We start from the raw sequence: 13834 nt of genomic DNA on the forward strand, positions 1-13834 counted from the left end.
TTCTCCTCTCAGGATCTTGGGCATGCACACACATGTGCCTGGTGTGAATTTAAACCACTGGGTCTGGGACTCAAACTGTAGTCAAATACATGGGTGTCCAGCGACATAGCCATTATGCTAACTGCTGGTGCCAGGAATGTCATCTGTTTATAATGTGTTATCTGCTCTTCTCTACATTCTATGAAAATGAGATCAACCTAGTTTTCTTCAGTTGTATATCTGCTCTCTAACGTGCACAGTGTGATATTAATTTCTGCCATAGCATTTTAAGTTCCAGGAAGCCTTTTCCATTCAACTTTCTGTCTTTCTTTCTCTGTCTTGTATTTCCTCTTTCCCCTTGAAAATTTCTGATCGTAATATTCTATTGTGATGCCAGTTTCATACTTTTATTTTGAATTAATTAGGTCACTTTTCAGAAATTAACTTTGGCTAGTTTTGATTCTATGGTTTCTTTTTTTTATTTACATTTTTTTAATACATTCAATCACATTATCTAGCTTACAAAGTGATCATTTCAATATATGAGCATTTCTCCCCGGTCCAGTTGATCAAAATATAGCAACACTTCCTCTCTGACTCAACAGTGCTGTCTCCATATCTCTCCTCCAAATGTTTTTCCCCAGGCTCCACTCCTCCACACACACCACATCTGGCATTCACACCCATCTCTTGTGTTTGTACATCCTTTAGCCCATCAGTTTCAGTTATAGAGTCTGGACACTTGGTATATATTAAGTGGGGGCATACAGTGTCTCTCCTTCATAGCCTGGCTTGCTTCACTCAGCAGTAAATCTTCCATATTCTTCTACTTTCTGTCAAAACTCAGGCTGACCACAATAGCTTCACATTCCTCTTCCACTGAACTAAGCTTCAGACAGACTTTTCCCTGAGGCTGGGACTCAACCTCCCTGTTTTTTAGAGCATTACTTTTGAGAATTTCTGATTGCTCATTCTGCCCCTTTAAGACATAAGTCTTACAAACCTCTGGCCAGTTTTACCACCCAGCACTGTGTTTCTAAAGGACCTAGGGCCATCTCTTTGAAGTGTAAACTTCAAGGAAGAGAAGAATTCATTCCACAATCTCTGAGAGGGCAGAAACCTAAGTTGCTCCAAGTGAAGGACTAACTTTCACGAGGATACAAGCAGTTACTTTTTCCTTTGGGAAAAAGTCAATTAGTCAACACAGATGGTCTATAATCTCCTCTTCACCCAACGCGAACTTGCCAACTCATTTTCTCAGGAGAGTTGAGTTGAGACTGAGTCCTGCCCCTCTCTCCGATAGCATGAATTGGTACAGTCTTCCTTGCCTATTTAGCTTTTCTGGGCATAATTTTGTTTTGATAGGAGTGATGAATATGTTCATCTTCTTGATTGTAGTTATGATATCATGGGTTTATACATATGCCAAAATTGTACACCTAAAATATGTGCATTGATTGTATATAATTATAACTCAATATAACTATCAATTTTGTAAATGCTGAAGCCCAAGTTTAAAAACAGCAGGCTAAACTAAACATCTAATTAATCTATCTAATTTAATATTTGGCATATTGAATTTTGGAAATCCATGCTATGACTATTGGTGAAATACATACAGAGAGAATATGGTTTCTATGCTCAAGAATTGATTTTGTCTCCTTTTGTTTGTTTACTGGTGTAAGGACTAAGTATTATGTCTTCACCTTTTTGACCCTGAATATTTTTAAATAAATGTAATCCTAGAAACATAATAACTTAATAAATAAATATCAAAACACACATTTCTACATGTTTTTTAAACTTTATTTTATTAGCAAAATGCTAAATGTAATTGTATTTAGCTTTTATGCATCTTTAATTTCCAGAAAGGGTTGATATCAAATGATAAAATTTAAGGGCAGGTATGGTAAGTGACCTTGTTCTGCTACAGGGTCTTTGAGGGTTACCTAATCAACTTCTCCCTGCGTTTGGCCTCAGCACTTTCTCAGAAAAGGTCTTCCTGACCTCAATTCCAGGTCAATTTCTTTCTTTCTTTCTTTCTTTTTTTTTTTTTGAGAGGTTTTCGCTATAGGGCACGTGCGCTCACCAGACAGACAGAGAGATAGAAAGCGAGAAATCACCCCCCAGGGGGGATGGTCACACTGCAATCCCTTCTCCTCCATCATCCTCTCTGGATCTTGGGCATGCATGCACATGCACCCAGTGTGAGTTCCACTGGGTCCGGGACGCGAACCGGTCGACTACATGGGAATCCAGCGGCATAGCCATTACGCTAACTGCTGGTTTCCCCCAGGTCAATTTATTCATTACATACTCTCTCATCAGCATCTGATTTCGGCTCAGGGCACTCCTCTGTCATCTCACATTACTGTGAGAGAATGTGACTGGTACCCCACATGTATAAGAACACACAAATGGCACGTAAATAGAAAGCATTCATGACTGGTTCCCATGTGGTCACCTCTTTCCTCAGGAATCTGGGTGGGTTCCCAGCATGGAGTAGATATTCAGTAAACATTGCTGATTGAATAGATACTCACCAATAATGTCAAAATCTGAAGTTCTTTTAAAATACTATGGATGTTTGCTGTAAATTTAAGAGAGAACTTCAAATTCAATGTCTTATTTGCCTAATATTTCACAATAAACCCTAGGACACAACTTATCATATAACAGAGGTATGATACTGAGTCCCAAAAATGCAGTATGTTCTGATATGATAGATGTCAACAGTCCTGCTTACAAGGACACACAATTGCAGTGGAAATGTAAGGTAGGCAAAGCAGTGTAACCACACAGCACTGCGGGAAGCTATAAAGAGTCACACGGTAGTATATTTTGCTGAGCACTATAGAACAATGTATAGGAGGTAAATAAGTGTTAGTGGAAAATTAAATATGGTTTATGATAAATAGTCTAAAAAAGAGTTTTTACCCTCAAAGGAGTAAATTTTTCATACCCCATTTTATAAAATCATTTCATCCATTCACACTGACTGAGATATTACACTCTTAAACACATCACTGAAAGCCATAAATGTGCCGTTTGATATGCGGTAAGGAGATTTAACTAAACTGTGATCTACATTTAACACTTTAAAACATTCAGGCTACTCAAGAGATAAATATAAAATAAAAAGAAAGTCATATTTTTTAGAGTAACCTAGTTAACAGTAATATTAAAGTTTAAGAGGCTGTATGCAAGGCGACTTCAAATATTCAGGGAAAATGGAAACACAGTACAACTTTATTGTGCTGCAAAAAAGAACAAATTTGAAATCTATGTAGTGTTTTTCATAATATGAATTGTCCAAGAACTTTTTGGAGACTCTCCCATTGAATAAGGAGAAAAATGGGCCTCATCCTAATTATGAAATGTTCCATGACCGTGGCTATCCGTGGAGTTGGCCTCTTGAGTCCTGTCATCCTCATCAACTGGCTCAGTCTGTCTTCTCACCATCCGTCAGTGCAGCTAGGAGATCAGAAAACTAATGTTTTGTGAATGATAATTATGTAAGGACATTTTGTTTAAATTATCACAATTAATCTTTACTGTGAAGTAGCTATTAACTCAATTTACATCTGTAAACAAACTCAGAAAGGTTAATAACTTGTGATAATATAATGCAAGCAGCAAATAACATGGCCTAGAAGTCCATCTGCATTTCAGGACGAGCTCTGTCCTCTCTACCATACTGACTCAAAGCAAATAACACTAGATCCAATTCACTCAAATGTTTTGTTCTTTTTTTCCCCTTAATATGCCAGAGGTCACATGCATTTTGCAGAAAGAAACAAAGAGACACAAAGAGAGGGAAAGTGATAAAGTGTCCCCTTGGAACATGGTCACATTCAATCTGATGCACTCTTCAGTACCTTCCACCCAGCATTTTGCTCTTTATTTATTTTTTTATTTTTATTATTTTTTTGGAGAGATTTTTGCTATAGCGCACGTGCGCTCACCAGACAGACAGAGACAGAGAGACAGAAAGCGAGAAATCACTCCCCAGGGGAGATGGTCACGCCGCAATCCCTTCTCCTCCATTCTCCTCTTGGGATCTTGGGCACTCATGCACACACGCCTGGCATGAGTTTTAAGCCACCGGGTCCGGGACACGAACCGTGTTTCGACTACATGGGAGTCCAGCGACATTGCCATTACGCTAACTGCTGGTTCCCAGCGTTTTGTTCTTTATAACTTCAATTTTCCACTGTCAGAGTCATATACTGTCTTCTATGACCACAAATCAGTAAACAAATTATTATATATTCAATTTCTTTTCTCTTATATGACTAAAACTTTCTTTTTTTTTTTTTGAGAGGTTTTTCCTATAGGGCATGTGCACTCACCAAAAAGACAGAGATAGAAAGCGAGAAATTATTCCCCGGGGAGGAGGGGGGGATGGCCATGCCGCAATCCCTTCACCTCCATTCTACTTTCGGGATCTTGGGCACACACATGTGCCCGGCGTGAGTTTAAGCCACCAGGTCCGGGACTTGAGCCACGCTTGGACCACATGGGAGTCCAGCAACATAGCCATTCTGCTATCTGCTGACCCCAATGACTAAAACTTTTGATAACTGCCATTAAAAATAGAAATTAATAGAGGCCAGCAGATGGCATAGCAGTTACATCCATGGACTCCCACATGGCTGACCGCAGTTCAAGTCCCAGACCCAGTGGCCTAAAAATCATGCCAGGCATATCTGCATTTGTGCCCAAGATCCCAGGAGGAGAACGGAGAAGAAGGGATTGTGGCAAGGTCATGCTCCTGGTGGGTGATTTCTTATTTTCCCTCTCTCTGTCTCTGTCTCTCTTCTCTCTCTGGTGAGCATACATGCCCAAAGGTAAAAACATCTTTAAAAAAAACAGAAATTAATAAGAAAACATTTGCCATTTTTGAACCAAGTGGTGAACTAAAATTAGCTTTTAAAAAGTTTATTTTATTTCCTGAGAGAAAGACACAGAAATGGGGACCCTTGACAGCATCTTTACACCACAATCCTCCCAGTCATGCAGCCAGCCAGGACCCTGAGACACACCTGCGGGCATGATGGCTGTGGTCATGTAGATCCCGAACATGAACCTGGAGCCCTCCAATATGACCTCTGGCATCACACAGTAGAGCTTGCTCTGGGCCACTGAGGCTAGGCCAAAGCTAAATTTTTATTATTTTATTTCATCTTCTTTTTAATTACATATCTTTACCACTACTGCAACATGCACATCTATTTATATTGGGATAACTAATATTATCATTTTACACCCTAGAAATTGTTCAAAATAATACCACACACTTAATTTTACAGCTCACAAAAGAAAGGAATAAGAGATGGATGAAAAGAATCACAGGGACTTTCTAGAGAAAGAGATCCTTAATTATGAGCTAAAGACTGGAAAGGAAGAGCTTTTCGAGCAGAGATGAGCAGACATTCTAAATAAAGGGAATCAAATGAGATAAAGCCAGAGATGGAGGATTACCATGGATTTGGCTAGAACTCCAATCGCTCAAAGCAGAGTAGTTGACACAAGGCTGACAATGTAAGTCGGGCTCGAATTCAGGTCCTAGAATTAAGAATTTTAACCTTGGAATAACAAGGATCAGAAAGACACCAAAGTCATGACATTCTGCATAATCAGCTTTATGAATGATACCCCAAGAAAGCAAGGTTTTTGGGTAGCAAGCAAGGCATTCCAATGGATGGCCCAGAATTCCAAATGCAAGCCATTTCACATTAAGAGAACTGCATGTTCAAGGAAGTGAATACAGTAGATATGTTATAATCTACTGGTGGTTCTCTGATGAGCCACTTTAGTTAAAGATGCTTTACAGCACAAGCCCTACTTTTTAAAATGTCAACTCACTTTTCAAAGAAACTTTTACTTTACCAATATTACTAATGTACTAGGAACTAATCATTCCAGGCATAAAACATTAAAGGATGTATGTTAAGTATATACACTGGCTCTTGAACATTTCCTGTAGGATCCAGGAGAATCAAAACCAGGATATTGTGTCTCCTGATGTTGGGGTGCTTAATACCCAGAATGCCATTCAATTATCCTTCATTCATTCAAACAGTATATGCTATGCATCTACTCTGCATTAGGCTTTCTGGCATTATGAATGTCCTAACAGGTTTCCAAAATTTTAAACTGAAATATTTTGGCACTTAAGTAAACTGTGAAAAAGGCAAATATGCATCTACTGTATTTAAAAAAATAAAATTTGGTAATGAGGAAGCATTAACTATGCACATGTTCCTCAGAGCAAGATATATTCTCTTCCCCAAAATTAGTGAATGAGAAGAAAAAGTCAAGGAAAATGGTTTAGGTCTGTTGACAGAATTAACCAATTCTGTAGAAATAATAATCAATGTGGTTTATTTCTAAGTGCAAATTTGAGTGACCGACTTGGAGAAAGACAAACATGTTTCTCAAGTTGCTGAGATGTAATGGTTCCTTTTATATAATTTTAAGGACAGGATCACCGTCAGTCACCTTTAGGAGTCTTTTACACTGGTTTGGCACAGAGATGGGACATCTGGAAACTAAGGCTTATAGGTTATAGGTAAGTATGAAATTCTTAGATTAGTAACTGATTGAATAAAAGTTACAAGTCTCTGTTCTTAAAAGAAATCTGCAAAAGAATAAGAATGATTACTATGCATCTTAAAAATCACTATGTCTACCATAGATGTTGCATCCCACTATCAATGATCTGTTCATATTCATAGGCCTCTGTTTCTGTTTGTAGGTGTGACTCTCACACGCTCCCTGAGAAACAACTTTGGAATAGCAAAAAGTCAAAATTTTGTCCTTTGTTCTGTCAATAGCCCTTAATAGATTAAAGCAATAAACACAAGAAAAAAAATGAAAATGTATGAGATATTCTAGAATGTTTTTAAGGGGGAAAGCAGATAAAAAAATTCAACTGACAATTTTCTATTTTATTTCAGAAAAAAGTAATTTTAGAACTCATTTTTCTCTTCAGTTTTGCACTTGCTGGAGAGACAGGTGTGTATATACATATATATATATAGAGAGAGAGAGAGAGAGAGAGAGAGAGAGAGATACCCTCAAGGGATCTCATCACGTCATGATTCCCTTTCCCTAGCTGTCCAGCCCATCATGTTGTGGGCACATGCACCTGGCGTGTTTCCAGATCAGGTGACCTGAGCCATAAGCAGCCATGCAAATTCAGCACTGCCATTCAGGTGCTGCTGAATGCACCATCAGATGGGCCTTTTGTTTTGTTTTGTTTTTATAAGTATTTTCATCAGCCAATAAGTCTTCATCTTCATTTTCTGTTGTCTTCCTATGCCATCTTTGATCAAATAAAGAATTACACTTCTGCTTTTATTAACATTCACGTATTTTCCTGATTAAGCACTAATAAATTTATTTAACAGTTTTGCAGTGGGACTGTTTAATTGGCTTAACTTGTTTCCTGATTTGAAATGCTCCCTTCTGTTGATGTGCATAATGTACTTTTAAATAAATCATACCTAGGAATGGTCTGTTTTATAATCCTTTATATAGTCTGTTTATGAACAGTCTTTATCTTAGTCACTTTAGTTTAGTTCCTTCAACATTAAGGTACCAGTGACACTTCTCCTTTCTAGAGTGTTTTCCTGTTACCCAAAATAGGTGATTGCTAAGACAGATACCTCTGGTCCTTCACATGTAACCACTCAGGCTGCTGTCAAGTGTATTTTCATTCTAGCATCTCTATGCTGGGATGGCCTTCCTCTGGAAGTCACCTCTACTTGATAGGTTTCTGCTTCACCTCATCCTGTCATTCATTATGCTAGTCCACTTCACTCCCCTTAATTACCTTCTCTAGTAGAGGTTTTAGAAATACCTCTGCTGGCCTCGGAGTATATTTCCAACTTAACAATAAATTAAGACTTACCATATTCACTGTATTCTCTTGACATGACTGTTGAATGACAGTAATGCTCTCTTTACCTATATAACTTGTAAATTATAAGTTCTCTCTACCATCTTTGGAAGACAAGTGGAGAAAATTTAATCTAGCAGCCCAGTCACGGAGTGGGAACATAGGAAGCCCTCTCTGTAATTGTCCTTTTATCATCATCATCTTGGATTTTCTGTGGGTAGCTTTTAAATAATACACTATATCTTAATGCTGTTAAAATTATTTAATTTCCTTAAGATATCTTTTAAATATCACAGGGCATCTTACTTATATATTTAGAATTTTAACCTTAGAAAATCTATAAATCATGGTTAAGCATTTCTAATTTTAGAAAGCAGTTGTTACTTTCCTGCATGATCGCAGCAAATTTTCAGAACTGTTTTTTTTTTCCTTCCTTTATGTCTTTATGTCTAAAGAAGAAATTATACTGGAAAAAAATTCATATGCTAAAATTAATATCAATAAGTGTTGATAGAGAAAATGAATAAATTGAAAGTCTGAAATAGGAATGGAAAGTAAGAGATTAAATGAATGAATACTATAACATTTTTTCTTTGTTAAAATGTATTTAAATCTCAGTGACACAAGCTCTTATACTTTTGAAGATTTCCCTAAATGTCTGTTAGAATACAAAATGAATAGATATTGGCATCTGAAGACAGTTACTAGTCATACTTTTTTTCTCTTTCTATTGAAATGAATATTAAATATATTATTTCACAGTACAATGATTGATTGATTGATCATACATACTAACACCGAAATGTTATATGAAGAAGACTAAAATTAGTGCTTACAATTCTCTAAAGCAAGGACCTATATTATTATTGTAAGGCTAACCAATATGGGAGAGACTCTCCAAATAAGCATAACCAAGCAGAATCCCACATAGCTGACCAAGGTTCACATCTGGGCCCCAGCACCTTGAAAAACACACTGGGCATGTATGCCCCAAACACCAACAGGATGGAGAAATGGAAAAGGTTACAGTGTACCCACTTTCTGTCTCTCTATCTCTCTGTCTCTGTCTCTCTTTCTCCCTCTGGTTTGCAATCTCCTGTCTAACTTCAACACACACTACCATCATTATATTACGAGGTCCTTCAAAGGGACCACAGTTCACATAATAATTTTTTCCCAGTAATTAACACAAAGCTAGGTAGATAGAAGGTAATTAATAATTTACTAAATTTATAGTGTCACTTGTATACATCTTATTTTCACAGAAGTTACCACTGTGTTACCACAGTGACATGTCATAAACTGGATATAAAAATTGTGAAAATTATATTATTGTAACCTTGGTCAACTAAAAAATAAATTTAGTTCATTCAGATTGTTATTTATTCAATGAGTATTGAACACAACAGAGGTCATGCTTTCATGGAACTTGCAATCTAAAGGAAATTTATAAAGTAACAAATTCAACACAGTGTACCACATATAATTATAGAGAAATAAAGAAGGTGCAGAAGACATACAAAAATGAGAGTTCAGAGGAATTCTTACAGAGGAGCTTCTACCTAAAGTTGAGTTGGAGTGTAAGTAAAAGCTCTTCAATCTGTCTAGGAAAAGAAGTGTTTCAGAATAGAGAAACATGGCATTTTTCTTCCATATTTGTGCAAAATGTGGAAGAAATGTGTAAAAGTAGATCTAAGAACAATAGGAAAGCCAGAGAAGGAAGTGTATGAACAGAGGTCACGGTAGGGTCTGCACATGAGAGGTGACCTCTGAAATGTCCAGCCATCCTCCCTGTCGATATCAATGCCATTTTCTCCTCCTCTTTATTGTGATTGGCCCTAACGACTCTTTTCTAACAAATGGAATGTGGAAAAAGTGAAGTGATGTCCATACCCAAGAATAGTATTTAAAATTGTTGTGACTTCCATCTTTTTTTTTTACATTCAATCACTGTGTATCATTACAGCATACCAAATGAATTTTGTCATCATGAATAAACTGTATATTTGTCCAGTCAAAAATATTATCATAAACATATCATGTCCCATTTTTGTGTCTCTTAAATGTTATGCTTCTTTCTTTTTCCCCTTAATTCTCTCCCTCTCTGCTTCCCCCATTTCCCTCCCACACTGTCTCTAGTACCCACAGCAGCTCTCCATGTCTTTATACCTTCCAATCTTTCAGTTTCTGCCACAGAGTGCTGACATTCGGTAACTTCCATTTTAATCTACATTTCTTTTAGAGCTTGATCAGCCATAAGGAGGCCAAAGTATCAAGAGGTGAGTGTACCTGGCTAACAGCTAGTGAGGATCTGAGGTCTGCCTAAACTGAAGACCAGGGAAAACTTAAGATGATTCTAAGCCAGAAGACAGCTTCACTGTAAGTTGAGAGAAGAACCTGAGAGTCCCAGCTTAGCTGTTCTTGCCATCGCTAGATGATGTATGTTTGTGATTTAGGCAGCTCAAGCTTGGTGTAAGTTCAGGGGGTTTTTTTTGTTTGTTTTGTTTTATTTTATTTTTAATTAAACAGTAGATAACTATTATAACTGGATAAGAGCAGATGATAAAGAGCTGATATAAATCACACTGACGATAGTGAACTCCAAGACAAAACTAATGGAATCTAATAAAGATTTCAGAAAGAGAGACTCTTAAGAGTAAATGAATAGGAGACCAGCAGTTAGCATAATGGCTATGTTGCTGGACTCCCACGTAGTCAACGGCGGTTCGCGTCCCAGACCCAGTGACTTAAAACTCACGCCGGGCGCATGTGCATGTGTGCCCAAGATTCCGAGAGGAGAATGCAGGAGAAGGGATTGCAACATGGCCATCCTCCCTGGGGGGGGGATTTCTCGCTTTCTATCTCTCTGTCTCTCTCTGTCTGTCTGGTGAGCGCATGCACCCCATAGCAAAAACCTCTCAAAAAAAAAAAAAAAGAGTAAATGAACATAACAAAAATTGCTTAAATGTAATAATTATGGATAGATGATATTAGAAGCTGAGGTATCAGATAGAAAACTCTAACAGGAGAAAAATGGGTCTCAGTTAAGAGCTGGGAAGTTTGAGAGGAAAGAAGAGAACTCAGACTGTAAATGCAGACACAAGAGAACCATGTAATAACTATTCAGAGGAAGCAAAGGAGAAATAATAGTCCAAAAATGAGCTCCAGATTTAAGTGATGGGCTGGGCAAAGGGGCCAGCATCAATCTTATGAAAGATCCTTCAAAAGGGTAATTTTGGATTGGGAGGGAAAACAGGAGGCAACGAGTGAGTTCCACTTTGGACATGTCAGACACAAAGAGGTTAGAGTACCCTGAAGTGGAAATATGAACAAATAAAAGAGTCAAAGGAGGGAGAAAAGAAGACACACAGAAAAGACAGCATCCACATTGACAGTGACATCTACAAAGTGAAAAGAAGCAAGAGTGAAATGAAAGAGACAGAAGGGAATGTCAGACGGGTACAAAGAAAGCTACAGAACCCAGTGTCACAGAAATCAAGGAAGAAGGAGAGCTGCAGAAAACGTGAGCAAAGTGCCAAATCTAGCAATAAAAATAGCTGCTTGATGCCTGGCAAATGGTTGCAGAGATCTGGAAGCATCTGGCAAGCAGAGCCATAGCATCTGGTAGACACATTTGCCCAACTGCTACAGATACGCTGGAGATCGTTACATAGTCTTTCCTGTCCAGAGCTGGCGTTTGGGGGTCTTCTCACTCATTTCCTTTTTTAGCTCAAGATATGTGCTGTGAGAAGCCCATGTGCTGTAGATATATAGTCTACAGTCTAGATTTGTCATGCTGAACATCCACGAGAGGAAACAAAAGCCTGTCACCAAATGGCTTACCATGGAGGTTTGCAGATAAAATTCGTTATCAGTTGCTGTCTTAAAACTGGGAGGACAGACATCAACTTCACTCTGGGAAAACAGCAGAATGGGGTTGTTATGACCCATCTCCTAATGAAAACACTCGGAAGAAAGAGCAAAGCACACCGATGTGTATTTTCTCAATTACTCTCTCAGACATTTTCCATCCACTATCCTTTTAATTTATTCACTGAATAAAGCCTCTTCCTACTTAGTAGTTAGAATAACTAAACAGAGCTGTACTAATGCTTTCTAGGCCCCAGCCAGTGAAAATTCACTTGCAAAGCCTATCTTCACTCTTCAAAGCAAGCTAATTTCGCCCTCCCATTTTGCAACATGGAGGTAAAGACAACAGCCTTCTCTTTAAGCCTTCCAATTCTCTCTGCTGTGTTTTGTCTCCACAGTCATATGAACTACTAGAGCACACTGAGAAAAAGTTTGAGGACTCACTCATGTGACCCGAGTAACAAATTTCTGTGTTTACTCTGGAGGTCGGAAGACGAGTGAAGGCAGATGCCAGAGCATATGGGCCTACGGCAGTAACTGCCCTTGGGATATGGTTGCACGGGTGTTTGGTACCAACTGGAAAGTTAGATGGCTTCCATTTACATTTATCCAGGCGGGTAGAGAGAGCATAAGTGCTCTGAAATCCACGAGGGCGGCCAGCGCCAAGTCCTGTGGTTGGGGACCATAAGTTGCTCCCTGCTCCCGCTGTTCCTTGCAATTTCACTTAATAAAATGGAACGTCAGCTCTCCAGCATGATAAAAGCATATGATCAATGTGTTTTTTCTTTCAACTGAAGGCACGATCTTTTACTTCTGCAATACCAGATGGATCCAATTTAATTTTGAGTCAAGCTCTGTGAGTGAACAGTTTTGAAGTGAGAATTCAGAAACACATGCTCATTCCTCCAGTATTTTATGGTGGGGAGGCGATGGAAGTGACTGAAAATTTTTAATGTATAAGTCATTATTCTCTTTATTTTGGTGAAAGATAGTCAAGTTTTTATTGCTCTTTATTAAATGAATTAAATGAACCAGGTGCAACTTGAGCAGAGAGAATTATGTACAACATCCAGGCATTTCTGTAATCCTGGAATGCTGTCATTTCCAGCCACTGTTATCAATTTATGAAAATTCCTTTCCCAGTTACCCAGGGCCTTGAAGTAAATGTGCTATCCATGACCACTTTGAGCCCATAGTCTTTGATTACCTCTGTGAGAGAAATTTTTTGTGTAGTTTATCTCTTTTTGTTTTGTTCTTAATATTTTCTGATACCTTGATACCCTTAACTCACACCACCTCAGGCTCTGACCACCACCTAGACCATGGTACTGCCCACACTCAGAGTTGAGTAGACTGTGACAGGTGACAGTCTCTACTTACTGAGTAAAAGTGACAAGAAAGCAACAGATAAGGAAGGCCAGGGCTGTGTCCCAGGACAATGGGCATGTTATTCTACGTGGCAAAAGGGACTTGGTGTATTGTGATGAAGGTTGATTTTGAGGACTGTTCAGTAAACTCACATAATCACATGGATCTTTAAGAAGCAGAAGAGAGATTCTGAAAAATTTGAAGCATGAGGGGCAGGCTTTGATGAAGGAGGGCTCGCACTAAGGAATGCCCAGCCTTTAGGATCTAAGGTTGGCCCTCCACTGATAGCCAGTAAGGAAACCTGGTCTCGTAACCACACTAGCAAGAAACAGACTTCTACAAAAGTCTAAATGATGCTGGAGACATTCTCTGCAGAGCCTCTCATGAGAGCCAAAACCCACTGACTCCGACTGTGGCCCACGAGATACTGAGCAAAGCACCAAGGTCAGCCCTTCAGAATTGTGGCATAATTAGAGTATTGTCTTAAGCTGCTTAATTTGTCTTAATTTCCTCTGGTGGCAATAAAAAGTTAATTCATACCCAGTTGTCACAATCATCATGCCTTTTTAGAAGGTGGTAGAATAATAATACAGAATCAAAGGTATAAACAGAAAAATGTGGTGACCCCTGGGAACACAGGATGAGATCTGAGAGAAGTAAGAGAAATTTACATCCATGGAAAAGGATCCGTCAGAGGTGCGCTGAGATCAC

This window comes from Tupaia chinensis, unplaced genomic scaffold (assembly GCF_000334495.1).
Source record: "Tupaia chinensis unplaced genomic scaffold, TupChi_1.0 Scaffold000206_1, whole genome shotgun sequence".
NCBI classification, from domain to species: domain Eukaryota; kingdom Metazoa; phylum Chordata; class Mammalia; order Scandentia; family Tupaiidae; genus Tupaia; species Tupaia belangeri.